Below are 14785 nucleotides of genomic sequence, written 5' to 3'. Positions count from 1 at the left end.
AATAAGAATGTACTGCACAAAATAGCATCTTCATATGTTGGATTCAGTACCGGTGTAATGCTGATATGCTTCTACAAAAACCTAACTTCACCTTCAAATGATGTCTTCATGTATATCCCTATTTGATCTCGCATATACCTTCACTTAATTCTTTTTCGCATTCCACACTTGATCTTACAAATAAGATCTTACATTTATACCATACCCTAAGACCAATTTTAGTAGGTCGGCTCTACAAGATATTACAATAAAAACATTTTATATACAATATAATATCCGATGCAATAACCAATTAAACATGTCGGCTTAATGCATTTACAACAATAATAAGTCATCTTCATAGCATGCCATGCTGATCTGGAAAAGATAAACCTGCGGGTGTAACCCTAGATAACCTGGACCTATTTGTCGGTAAAAGCAAATATGCAAATATGAATGTACCAATGATTATTTCTTCAAAACAAGGTGTCCACATGATGTCTTTGACATTACCAAGTGTCTTCCATATCATTCCAGGTACCAGTGAACAATATATCATGTCGGTGAACCATATACCAGTAACTATTGCACAGTTTACTTGCTTGCCGGTGAATGTTGCTGGATCTCCAAAGTAGGTGTATTCAGTAGGTGTTGACATCAATGACAAAACCATACCAAAATACCAACAATCTCCCCCTTTTTCATTGATGGCAACATAAGATGGAAAAACCATCAAAGTGCCAAAACAAAAATGCCAAATACAAAAACCAACAATCTCCATTTCTCCCCCTGGGAGAAACAATACCAATACCAATTTCTCCTCAAGTGTGTTTTTCAAAATCTCTCCCCTAAAATCTCTCACCAAAAACATAATGTGTTTTTCCATAGATATCTCTCCCCCTTTGACATCAAATGCCAAAGTCACAAAAAGTCAAGTTCATACAAAATACCAACCAATTCAATATACCAACTACTCCCCCTGAGAAGTAGCTTCCTCATCAAATACCAGAATAAAAGATGTCTTTTTAATTCTATCGGTTGATGAAAATCATCAACTATCTAAGTCTCTACCGGTGGTGGTATGACTCCAAGCTGATCTCTAAGATACTCAAAAGTCTCCTTAGGCAAAGGTTTTGTAAAAATATCTGCAAGCTATTCTTTAGTATTCACATAAACCAGTTTTATCTCCTTTTCTTCAAATTTTTCCCTTAGAAAATTCAGTTTGATAGAAACATGTTTTGTTTTAGAATGTAATACCGGATTCTTAGATATATCAATTGTTGTAATGTTATCACAATATATAGTAATAGGTTCCTTGCATTTTACCTTTATGTCTTTCAACATTTACTTAAGCCATAATACCTGTGTATAGTTTGTTGTTGCTGCAACATATTCTAATTCTGCTGTTGATAAAGATGTACAACTCTGTTTCTTACTCAACCAAGAAACTAATCTCTTTCCAAGAAATAATGCTCCTCCGGTGGTGCTCTTTCTATCATCTATATCTCCTGCCCAATTTCCATCTGTGTATGCACATAGATCAAAGTTTTCATCTCTAGGATACCATAATCCAAGATTTGTTGTGCCTTGTAGGTACTGGAAAATCCTTTTCACTGCTAATTCATGATTTTCCCTAGGATTACTCTGAAATCTAGAAACAATACATAATGCATTCATAATATCAAGCCTAATTTGTGTCAAATACAGTAAACCTCCTATCATAGATTTGTATCTAGTTGGATTAACAAGTGTAGATTCATCTCTTTGAGATAATTTGTCATTTGTAGTCATAGGTGTGCTTACCGGTTTAGAGTTCTCCATCCCAAATTTCTTTAGTAATTCTTTCAAGTACTTGGATTGACTCAAAAATATACCTTTATCAGTTTGGAATATTTGCAAACCTAAAAAGAATTTTATTTCTCCAATCATAGACATTTCAAATTCTTGCTGCATTTCAAGAGAAAATTCCTTACATAATCCATCTTCTCCTCCAAAGATTATATCATCAACAAATACCTCAATAATCAAGATGTCATCATTAGTTACTTTGTAGCATAAGTTGCTATCTGCATTTCCTTTAGTAAAACCAATCTTCAAAAGATACTTATCCAACCTTGCATACCAAGCTCTTGGGGCTTGTTTCAATCCATACAGAGCTTTTCTTAACCTGCAAACCATATTATTGTCATCTGTCAAATAAAATTCATTAGGTTGTTCAATATATACTTCTTCTTCAATATCTCCATTCAAAAATGCACGTTTAATATCCATTTGATAAACTTTGTAGTCCTTGCGAGCTGCAAAAGCCAAGAATAATCTAGCTGCCTCAATTCTGGCTACCGGTGCAAAGGTTTCATTGTAATCAACTCCTTCTACCTGAAAATATCCCTTACACACTAGTCTTGCTTTATTTCTGACAACCTTACCATCTTCATTAAGTTTATTTCTAAATACCCATTTAGTTCCAATTACATTTTTATCTTTAGGCCAGGGAACTAATGTCCAAGTATTATTCTTCTCAATTTGTCCTAATTCTTCTTCCATAGCTTTAATCCAAAATTTATCTTCACATGCCTCATTGATAGATGATGGTTCAATTTGAGAAATAAGACATACCTCTTCATTTGCCAATCTTCCTCTTGTCATAACTCCTTTGAATTTGTTTCCAATTATCTGATCTTCAGAATGATTCAATCTTACAAATCGGGGTGTCTTAGTTTGTTGTTGTTCTTCAATTATTGTGGAATCTTCTGATGATACCGGGGTAACTAGATCTTCATTCTGTACCGGTGGATTCAGTATAGGTTCATTTATCACAATTTCTATTGCCAGTTCAGAGTCTATATACCTTGAAGTTCCTCTAAATTGTTCATCAATCTTTACATTTGTACTTTCAACAATTTTCTGCAATCTTTTATTAAAACATCTATATGCCTTGCTCTTAGATGAATAACCAAGAAATATTCCTTCATCACTTCTAGGATCAAATTTGCCAATATACTCATCTCTTCTAATATAACATTTACTTCCAAAAATTCTGAAATACTTAAGAGTAGGAGTATTACCAAACCATAGTTCATGAGGGGTCTTACCGGTTTCACCTTTGATGTGAACTTTGTTGAATGTATAGATAGCAGTGGTAACTACCTCTCTCCAATACACATGTGGTAGATTTGCTTCAGATAACATACTTCTAGCTGCATCCAAGATAGTTATGTTTTTCCTTTCAACAACTCCATTCTACTATGGTGTCCGAGGTGCTGATAACTATCTTTTGATTCCATTCACTTCACAGAATGTATTAAAGTCCTTAGATGTGAATTCTCATCCTTGATTTGATCTTAAACATTTGATTTTCTCACCGGTTTCATTTTCAACCATTGCTTTGAATAGTTTGAACTTTCCAAGTGCTTCAGATTTCTCTCTGAGAATAGTAACCCAACACATTGTAGAATAATCATCAATAATTAGCATGAAATATCTATCACCTTGTAAGCTTCTAGTTCTAGCTGGACCACATAAATCACAGTGAATTAAATCAAGAGCATTATTGGATTTTTTTGGAATACTTTTGAAACTAGCTCTAACTTGTTTTCCAAATTGACATTCCTTACAAACTATATTCTAAGGTTTCACAATTGTAGGTAGATCTCTAACTGCCTTAGAAGTACTAATTTTTACCATGCAATCAAAATTTACATGACATAGTCTCTTATGCCATAACCAACTTTCATCTATATGTGCAATTAAGCATGCCTTTTCACTGTTATTCAAATGAAAGATATTGCCTCTAGTCTGATTACCGGTTGCAATTTCCAAACCAGTTCTATTCATGATTTTTAATTTTCCATTTTTAAATTGTAACTGAAATCCCTTCTCAACTAATTGACCAACACTTAAAAGATTATGCTTTAATCCTTCAACATAGTAGACATTGTCAGTGTTATGTTTACCATCAAGAGATATTGAACCCTTACCTTTGATTGAACAGGCTTTTTCATCTCCAAATCTTACTAAACCTCCATTGTATTCTTGAAAGTTCAAGAATTTATCTTTGTCTCCAATCATATGATGTGAGCATCCTGAGTCAATAATCCATTCATCCTTTGATTCAACTTTAGCTGCTAGGGCTTGTTCTACTGGTTGAGTAGTAGGTGCCAGTTGATCTTTTGTTATAGCAACAAAAACCCATCCATTGTCTACTGGATCCTCATCAGAATCATCAGTCACACCTTCATCAGTAATGTAACAAGATTTATCTTTGTTGTTCTTAAATATGTATCTCTGATATTCAGGATTAGGCTTGTATGTTCTTCTAGCTTCTTCTCTTAGTCTAGCATGTCTATCAGGGCATCTTGAAGCCATATGACCAATCTTATTGCAGTTAAAAAATTTAAAGGGTGCTTTACCTTCATACTTACTTCCAATTGGACCTTTTGGCATTTTCCTTGCAAATAGTGCTTCAAGTTCTTCAAGCTCTTCATTCTCCTTTCTGGATTCTTCAAGTTCTCTTGCATAAAAGGCTCTCCAGTCTGATTTTTCAAATGATGGAGCAGATGATGTTGATTCTTTAAAGGCCAAATCAGTCTCTATAGTATCAACAGGACCAAATACCTCAATTTCAAAGGTTAGAAGTTTTCCAATCAATGTATCCCTAGTTACTGATGTATTAGGCATTGTTCTTAACTCATTTATAGCAATAACCTTCATTTTATATGCCGGTGGTAAACCTCTTAAGATTTTTGAAACAATTTCATCCTCACTCAAGGTTCCTCGATAACATTTAATACCCAAAACAATTTCATTTACTCTTTCCATAAAAGCAGAAATCCTTTTATCTTCTTCCATTTTTAGATGTTCATACCTAACCCAGAAGCTTTCAAGTTTTGCAATTTTGACTATGGAATCTCCTTCATTCAGTGTTTCCAAGTGATCCCAAATAGCTTTAGCAGTAGACCTATCTAATAATCGGATGATTTGTTGATCTGATAATGTGCTCAAAAGTGCTTCTCTTGCTTTGCAATCATTCTCTTCATCTTTGGCTAAAGTAGTTGGAGCAGTCTGACCATCTACAGCAGCAGTATAACCATTCTTAGTAACTTCTCAGATGTCTTTACCAATGCAATTTAGATGTGTCTCCATTCTGATCTTCCATATCCCATAGTTGGTTCCATCAAGTTTAGGACTATCCTTCCTGAAATAACTAGTAGACATTGGATCTCCTCAACTTGTTAAACTTTTGCAAAAGAGGACTAAGCTCTGATACCAATTGTTAGGTCCCGGAGACAACTAAGAGGGGGGGAGGGGGGGGGTGACTCATTTGTCTAATAAATTCAAACCAAAAACTTATTAACCAACTTAATGCTTAATACCGGTAAACCAGTTAAGTATGTCGGTAGACAATGTTAACAGTAAATTGCTATACTGGTAAGGATTAATGCATGAAACATAAACATAAAGTCATCCACAACACATGACACCAATATTCATACGTGGAAACCCTGTAAGGGGAAAAACCATGGTGGGAAACCTTAACCACAATCAGATGATACTACTGCAGATAGTAAGTGTACATAAATGGGGTATGCACATGCAGAAAGGGCAATAGCCTAGAGCTCATTGCTCAGTCACAAAATGGGAGTCACACTGACTACAGTTGGATGGTTAAATCCAATAAGAATATACTGCACAAAATAGCATCTTCATATGTTGGATTCAGTACTAGTGTAATGCTGATATGTCTCAACAAAAACCTAACTTCACCTTCAAATGATGTCTTCATGTATATCCCTATTTGATCTCGCATATACCTTCACTTAATTCTTTTTCGCATTCTACAATTGATCTTACATTTATACCATACTCTAAGACCAATTTTAGTAGGTCGTCTCTACAAGATATTAAGATAAAAACATTTTACATACAATATAATACCCGATGTAATAACCGATTAAACATCTCAGCTTAATGCATTTACAAAAATAATAAGTCATCTCCATAGCGTGCCATGCTGATCTGGAAAAGATAAACCTGCCAGTGTAACCCTAGATAACCTGGACCTATTTGCCCGTAAAAGTAAATATGCAAATATGAATGTACCAATGATTATTTCCTCAAAAAAAGGTGTCCACACGATGTCTTCGACATTACCAAGTGTCTTCCATATCATTCCAGGTACCGGTGAATAATATATCCTGTCGGTGAACCATATACCAGTAACTATTGCACAGTTTACTTGCTTGTCGGTGAATGTTGCTAGATCTCCAAAGTAGGTGTATTCAGCAGGTGTTGACATCAATGACAAAACCATACCAAAATACCAACACTTTCGACAATGATCTTGCCTACATCAATGAGATCTTGGATTTCATGGCGGAGTTTCATGCAGTTGTTTATGTTGTGTCCCTTGTTCCGATGATAGTCTCAGTATTCATCTTCTCTCCACCATCTGCATCTAATTTCTAGGTCATATGGTTTGGAATTGTCTGGCAATGTTATCAGATTATTTGCCAATAAAGTTTTAAAAGCCGATTCATATGACTCATCTGTTGGCATTATGTGAACTAGTATGAGGACATAATGACATTGTATGTTGTCATTGATGTCAATATGTTGAAGAGGTAAGAACCGACATATGGGAGAACCGGTATCACACTGTGAACCGACATTTGTGCCAAAGTGAAGCGGTGTGCTTGTTCAAGGTGAACTGGCATATGGTTATGGGAACCAGCACATGGAAGCGTTGTATGACTACCGGTTGGTAGTCTCAACTTCAGGGTTTCTTGTCGAAGTGCTTCAAGCATGTGTGGCTCAATTGGTGACATTGTGTGATGAGTTAGCATTGTAACGAAGAATAGATTATGTTGCCACATCAGCCTTGTGCGCATGAAGGATCTTGCATGAAGGATATTGTTCCTATCTACCTTGAAAATGTGTGAAGTCTGTAAAAGGATGATAATGTGTGATGGGCTATCAGTCGCCATGAAATCGGTGAAAATGGACAATGGAAAATGTCTTGAGATTGGATCAAGACTGTTGCAATTAATGCAGTGTTCTCAATGGTCAAGATTGAACCATTTGAATTCCTTAACCTAACAGGTTTAGGGTTTAGGGTTTATGCTATCGACCTATCTGTTTTCCTATAAGGTCGATGTTGTGTCTCTTCCTGAGGTTGTTGGCAAAAGTTGTGTGTGTGTATCCAAGAGAAGGGATACGTGATTCTTGCCAGACCAAAAGGAGAGAAGTGATACTTGCAGAGTGTAAGTGCAGAAGGTGAAGAGGAGCTTAAGCGGATCTGCATTGGCATTAAGTGTTGTTACCAAATCATTGTAATACCTGTTGATCTCTAACCACCTCAACAGTTGGAAAATCCCTTAACAGGGTAGCCTTAACCGACTTGCTGTAAATCCTTTAACATGGTAATTCAAAGCTATTGAGTTCTTGAAATCCTCTAACAAGGTAACCATTAATAGGGTTTAACCCTTAACCAAGTGATCTCTAATAGGATCGGTTCCTAGCAGAACCTATTGTAATGTCTCTAACCAGACAAGGCTCCTAACAGAGTGGACTTCTAAAGAGTTCAAAAATAGCTTGTGGGTATTCATCCCCACCATGGTTTTTCCCAGTTGGGTTTCCATGTGAAAAATATGTGTGTCATGTGTGATGCTTTTATCTTGTCATGCTTTCCTATTGTCTTCCAAGCATATGATGGTTCTATGTTTTATGCTTGTCAATAAAACATGTTGAACTAGCTGTTATTATGATCTGATGATAGATTACCTATTTATGCATAAGGGAGAAATGGTAGGGTAGTCTTGAGTTGAGTGAAAAACTAAGTGAGTAACCAGTTAATGCTTGTCTCAGTCATTCTTAGCTTTACCGGTTGCACTCAATTTCAAATCAGTGTCACTGTTTGCCAGTCATTTGAAGTGTCTATTGTCAGACTGGTTTAGGACCGTATTTTTGTCTGTACTGATTCACCCCCCCTCTCAGTACCGGGTTAGTACTATCAGTTCATCATTGAGTTATCAATTGGTATCAGAGCATCCTCCAGGTGCTCTGTGCTATAAGCTTAACCGCTTGAGGTAAAGATCCCAGTCTAATGATGAAGAGGGAAGGTCCAAAGTTTAACAGAGAAAATTTCAATATATGGAAAGATAGAATGGAGATATACATCAGAAGCATGGGTGCTCAACACTGCAACTATGTTGAGACTGCCTATGTTGCTCCTACTGGTACCCTTACTGATGACCAAAAGAGAGAGATGCAAGAGAATGCACACTCAAGGAAGCCCTAATTAGTATTTTATCTAACATTTAGTTTATTGATGTTCAGGATAAGGTAAATCCCAAATAAGTATGGGATACTATTGAAAATATCTATGGTGGTGATGAGCATGTAAAACAAGCTAAGGAAGAAAGCCTTAGAGGGAAGTTTGAAGATATGTGGATGGTTGAAAGTGAGACCATTCAATAGTATGTAATAAGAATCAAAACCATTATTGGAGATATCAAGAGTGCAGGTGGTAAAATAGAAGATGCCACTGTGGTAAGAAAAGTCCTAAGATCCCTATTGTTGGTCTATGCAATAAGGGTTGCTGCTATTCAGGAGCTAAGATCAATAGACAAGACTAAGGTATCCCTGGACTCCATCATAGCAAAGTTGACAACCTATGAGCTAAATAGTTTCGATGGTAGTGTTCAAAAGACTGAATCAAATTTTAAAGCTTCTGCAATACCATCCAGAAAAGGAAAAGAAGCTAGCACTAGTGGTGAACCAAGACAAGGCAGAGAAATGGATGATGAGGAGATTCTGATGGCATTTGAGGATCTCCTTTCCAGGAACCTTCCTAAAGGAACTGGCAAATACAGAGGTAAGATAACTTTGAAATGCTTTTCTTGAAACCAGATAGGACATATTGTTGTAAACTGTCATAATGGCGACAACAAGGACAAACTGAAAAGGTTCAAGAAATTCAAAGGAGGAAACCGGAGAAACTGCTTTATGGCAGTTGATGAAGGTGTCACAAATGAAGAATTAGAGGATGAAGGAAATGAAGATATTGTGTTTGTTGCTGTCAAGGAAGATGTGTCAGATAAGAATGCTCTTGTCTCTCGGTTTGATAATTCCAATGAGTGGATCATTGACAGTGGTTGTTCTCACCATATGATTGGTGACCGGAGCAAGTTTCTATCCTTGGAGGACTATGATGGTGGTGTGGTTCACTTTGGCAATGATGCACCATGCATGGTCAAAGGCAGAGGGTCCATCTCTCTGAATGGAAAGACTAGTGCTGACAATGTGTATTGGGTTGATGGTCTTAGACACAACCTTCTGAGTGTTGCCCAGCTGAATGACAGTGGCCTCACTTTGGAATTCAAGAATGGAGTTTGCAGAATCAAAGGAAAGAATGGTGAATTGGTGGCCATCGGCATGCAGACCAAAGGAGACCTATTTCATCTGAATGCAAATATAAGTTCATGTCTTATGGCTAAATTTTATGATAGCTAGATACGGCATAGGAGACTCTACCATGTAAATTTTGATAACATTGTGAAGGCTAGTAAGATCAAGGCAGTTAGAGGGTTGTCGGTGTTAAGCAAACTGGATAATACCTTGTGCAGAGAGTGTCAATTAGGGAAAATGTCTTCTTCAACCTTTAAAGGTAAATCTTTCACTACTGACAACTTGCTTGATCTTGTGCATACTGATTTATGTGGTCCTATGAAAACTAAAAGTGTGCAGGGTGATAGGTACTTCATGATTCTCACTGGTGACTGCTCAAGAATGATGTGGGTCACATTCTTGAAAGACAAGTCTAAAGCCTTTATAAGGTTCAAAGCTTTCAAAGCATTAGTGCAGAAGGAAAGTGGTAAAAGGATCAAGTGTCTGAGGACTGATCAAGGAGGGGAATTCAATTCCATTGAATTCAACAAGTACTGTGAAGAACATGGCATCAAGAGGCAATTGTCTGCCCCTCGGACTCCACAGTAGAATGGCCTAGCAGAAAGGAATAACCAGACTGTGGTTGAAGCAGCTAGAACCATGTTGATTCAAGGAAAGGTAGCTCACACCTTTTGGAGAGAAGGGGTGAGCACTGCAGTCTACACAATGAACCAGGTACTCATCAAGAAAGGTAAGGATAAAACTCCTTATGAGTATTGGACTGGTAAGACACCTATGGTTAGCGACTTTAGAGTGTTTGGTAGCAAATGTTACATCAAGAGGAGTGAACACCAAAGAAAATTTGATGTGAAATGTGATGAGGGAATATTCCTAGGATATTCCACCAAGAGAAAATCTCTCAAGTGTTTCAACAATAGGACTCAGAGAATTATGGAAAGCATCAATGTAAGAGTTGATTAAACCTTTGAGAAAACTAAGGAAACTGGTAGTGAGCAAGCGGTAAACGAACTGGTTGCAACCTTCTAGGAACTGGTTGACAACCAACCAAGTACCAGTAACAATTTTCCTACACCAGCAAATGTAGATGCTGATACTGATGGAGATAAGGATGAAGAAGAAAATCAAGAGGAATCTATCAAGACACTTCCTTGATATGTCAAGCTGAATCATGATCCTGAGCAGATCATAGGAGATAAGGATGCAGGAATCCTTACAAGAAGAAAGGTCAGAGAAAACTCGTGTATGATCTCTGAATTTGAGCCTAAAACATTCAAAGAGGTACATAAAGATGAAGACTGGATCAAGGCAATGGAAGAGGAACTTGACCAAATAGAGAAAAATGGTACATGGTCTTTGGTACCCAGACCGGAGCATAAAAATGTCATTGGTACCAAATGGGTCTTCAAAAATAAGCTGAATGAGGATGACACAATGATTAGAAACAAAGCCAGATTGGTATGCAAAGGATATGCTCAAGAAGAAGGAGAAGACTATGGAGAAACCTTTGCTCTTGTAGCCAGATTGGAAGGGGTCTGTATGCTTCTTGCATATGCAGCTTTTAAAGGTTTCAAAGTATATCAAATGGATGTAAAATCTGCATTCCTAAATGGTGTACTTGAAGAGGAGGTGTATATTGAGCAACCAGATGGTTTTTCCCTATCTGTAGATAGTGACATGGTATGTAGCCTACATAAAGCCTTATATGGACTAAAGCAGGCACCTAGGGCATGGTATGAACGTCTACATTCCCATCTTGTGAAGATTGGATTTGAGAGAACAAGTGAAGATAGTAATATCTACTTGAAGTTTGAAGGAGATTAGATCCTGATCTGTGAGGTATTTGTTGATGATATTATCTTTGGTGGAGATGACAAGATGAGTCATGAGTTTGCAGATGAGATGAAGAAAGAATTTGAAATGTCACTCATAGGGGAGATTAAATTATTCATTGGACTGCAGATCCAACAGATCAAGGATGGAATCTTTATCACTCAATCCAAGTATGTCAAAGAGGTGATGAAGACCTTTGGCATGGAAGATAGCAAACCGGTTGGTACTCCGATGGTGACCAGTTGTAAACTATCCAAAGAGGATGGCTCAGGATTGGTTGATGAGAAGGAATACCGATCAATGATTGGTAAATTGCATTATGTAGTGCATATCAAACTGGATATTGCACATGCAATTGGCATTACTGCAAGGTTCCAGAAAAGTCCAAGAGAATCCCACTTGGTTGCAGTCAAGTGGATTGTTAGGTATCTGAAGGGAACTGTTGACTATGGATTGTGGTATCCATATAGCAAGGATTTCAACTTGAAAGTATTCACAGATGCTGATTGGCTGGTAATGTATGTTAGGTCCCGGAGACAACTGAGAGGGGGGGGTGAATCAGTTGTCAAATAAATTCAAACCAAAAACCAATTAACCAAAATATCGGTAAACCAGTTGAGTATGCCGGTAGACAGTGTTAATAGTAAATTGCTATACCAGTAAAGATTAATGCATGAAACATAAACATAAGGTCATCCACAACACATAACACAAATATTTGTACATGGAAAACCTATTTTTCGGTGGGAAACCTTACCCACAATCAAATGATACTACTACAGATAGTAAGTGTACATAAATGGGGTCTGCACATGCAGAAAGGCCAACAGTCTAGAGCTCACTGCTCAATCACAAAATGGGAGTCACACTAACTACAGTTGGATGGTTAAATCCAATAAGAATGTATTGCACAAAATAACATCTTCATATGCTGGATTCAGTACCGGTGTAATGTTGATATGCTTATAAAAAAACCTAGCTTCTCCTTTAAATGATATCTTCATGTATACCTCTACTTGATCTCGCATATACCTTCACTCAATTCTTTTTCGCATTCCACACTTGATCTTACAAATAAGATCTTACATTTATACCATAACCTAAGACCAATTTTAGTAGGTCGGCTCTACAAGATATTACAATAAACATTTTACATACAATATAATATCTGATGCAATTAACCGATTAAACATGTCGGCTTAATGCATTTACATCAATAATAAATCATCTCCATAGCGTGCCATGCTGATCTGGAAAAGATAAACCTGTCGGTGTAACCCTAGATAACCCTAGACCTATTTGCCGATAAAAGCAAATATGCAAATATGAATATACCAATGATCAATTCTTCAAAACAAAGTGTCCACACAATGTCTTTGACATTACCAAGTGTCTTCCATATCATTCTAGGTACTGGTGAACATTATATCCTGTCGGTGAACCATATACCAATAACTGTGCAATAGTTACTTGCTTGCTGGTGAATGTTGCTGGATCTCCAAAGTGCTTGTTTTTAGTAGGTGTTGACATCAATGACAAAACCATACCAAAATACCAACAATGTAGATGACCGAAAGAGCACAACCAGTGGTGCATTCTTCCTCAGTGGTAGACTGGTCTCATGGATGAGTAAGAAGCAGAGTTGTATCTCTCAGTCTACAGCGGAAGTAGAGTATGTTGCAGCTTTCATGAACTGCACTCAGACAATTTGGATGAAGCATGTATTGAATGGCTTCAAACTTCCTATATCTGAACCAGTAAGTATATTTTCTTGAGGGAAAAGGTTCAAAACAAAGAGATTGCACTGGAGCATGTTTCCAGTAGGGAGTAGTTAGCAGAAATATTCACCAAGCCTCTCCCAAAGACTACATTTATGTACATAGGAGGTGAATTAGGGGTACTGCCCCTTCAGGAGGTAAACTAAAAGCATATGTTCCACATCAGTCAGGTATTGCATAGTCAAAATTATTTTGGATTGATGTGTTGAAGGATGCTACTCCTCAAGGGGAGAAACACAATGGAACAAGGAAGCTTGTGCCTCCACTTTAGCATTGTTGTCAAAGGGGGAGAAGATGTGAAGTGGAGAAGATATCTACAGAAATTGGGGGAGAAGATGTAAAGCGGAGAGATATCTTTGTATATTGCCATCAATGCCAAAGGGGGAGATTGTTGGCATTATGTCAACCAGTATGAGGACATAATGACATTGTATGTTGTCATTGATGTCAATATGTTGAAGAGGTGAGAACCGGCATATGGGAGAACAGGTATAACACTGTGAACCAACATTTGTGCCAAAGTGAAGTGGTGTGCTTGTTCAAGGTGAACAGGCATATGGTTATGGGAACTGGCACATGGAAGCATTGTATAAATACCAGTTGGTAGTCTCAACTTCAAGGTTTCCAATTGAAGTGCTTCAAGCCTATGTGGCTCAACCGGTGACATTGTGTGATGAGTTAGAATTGTAACAAAGAACAGATCATGTCGCCACGTCAGCCTTGTGCGAATGAAGCATCTTGCATGAAGGAGATTATTCCTATCTACCTCGAGAATGTGTGAAGTCTGTAAAATGGTGATAACATGTGATGGGCTATCAGTCGCCATGAAATCGGTGAAAATGGACGATGGAGAATGTCTTGAGATTGGATCAAGACTGTTGCAATTAATGCAGTGTTCTCAACAGTCAGGATTGAACCGTTTGAATTCCTTAACCTAACAGGTTCAGGGTTTAGGGTTTATGCTACCGACCTATCTATTTTCATATAAGGTTGATGTTGTGTCTCTTTCTGAGTTTGTTGCCAAAAGTTGTGTGTGTGTATCCAAGAGAAGGGATACATGATTCTTGCCAGACCAAAAGGAGAGAAGTGATACCTACAGAGTGTAAGTGCAGAAGGTGAAGAGGAGCTTAAGGGGATCTGCATTGGCATTAAGTGTTGTTACCAGATCATTGTAATACCTATTGATCTCTAACCACCTCAATAGTTGGAAAATCCCTTAACAGGGTAGCCTTAACCGACTTGCTATAAATCCTTTAACAGGGTAATTCAAAGCTATTGAGTTTGAAATCCTTTAGCTATTGAGTTCTTGAAATCCTCTTACAAGGTAACCTTTAACAAGGTTTAACCCTTAACCGAGTATTGTAGCCATCCCTTTACCGGGTGATCTCTAATAGGATCGGTTCCTAGCAGAACCTATTGTAATGTCTCTAACCAGACAAGGCTCCTACCAGAGTGGACTTCTAAAGAGTTCAAAAATAGCTTGTGGGTATTCATCCCCACCGTGGTTTTTCCTAGTTGGATTTCCATGTGAAAAATATGTGTGTCATGTGTGATGCTTTCCTATTATCTGTCAAGCATATGATGGTTTTGTGTTTTATGCCTATCAATAAAACATGTTGAACTAGTTATTATTATGATCTGATGATAGATTACCTATTTATGCATAAGGGAGAAATGGTAGGGTAGTCTTGAGTTGAGTGAAAAAATAAGTGAGTAACTAGTTAATGCTTGTCTCAATCATTCTTAGCTTTACCGGTAGTACTATGTTTCAAACCGGTATCACTGTTTGCAAG

This window comes from Cryptomeria japonica, chromosome 4 (assembly GCF_030272615.1).
Source record: "Cryptomeria japonica chromosome 4, Sugi_1.0, whole genome shotgun sequence".
NCBI classification, from domain to species: Eukaryota; Viridiplantae; Streptophyta; class Pinopsida; order Cupressales; family Cupressaceae; genus Cryptomeria; species Cryptomeria japonica.
This window is presented reverse-complemented; position numbering follows the sequence as displayed.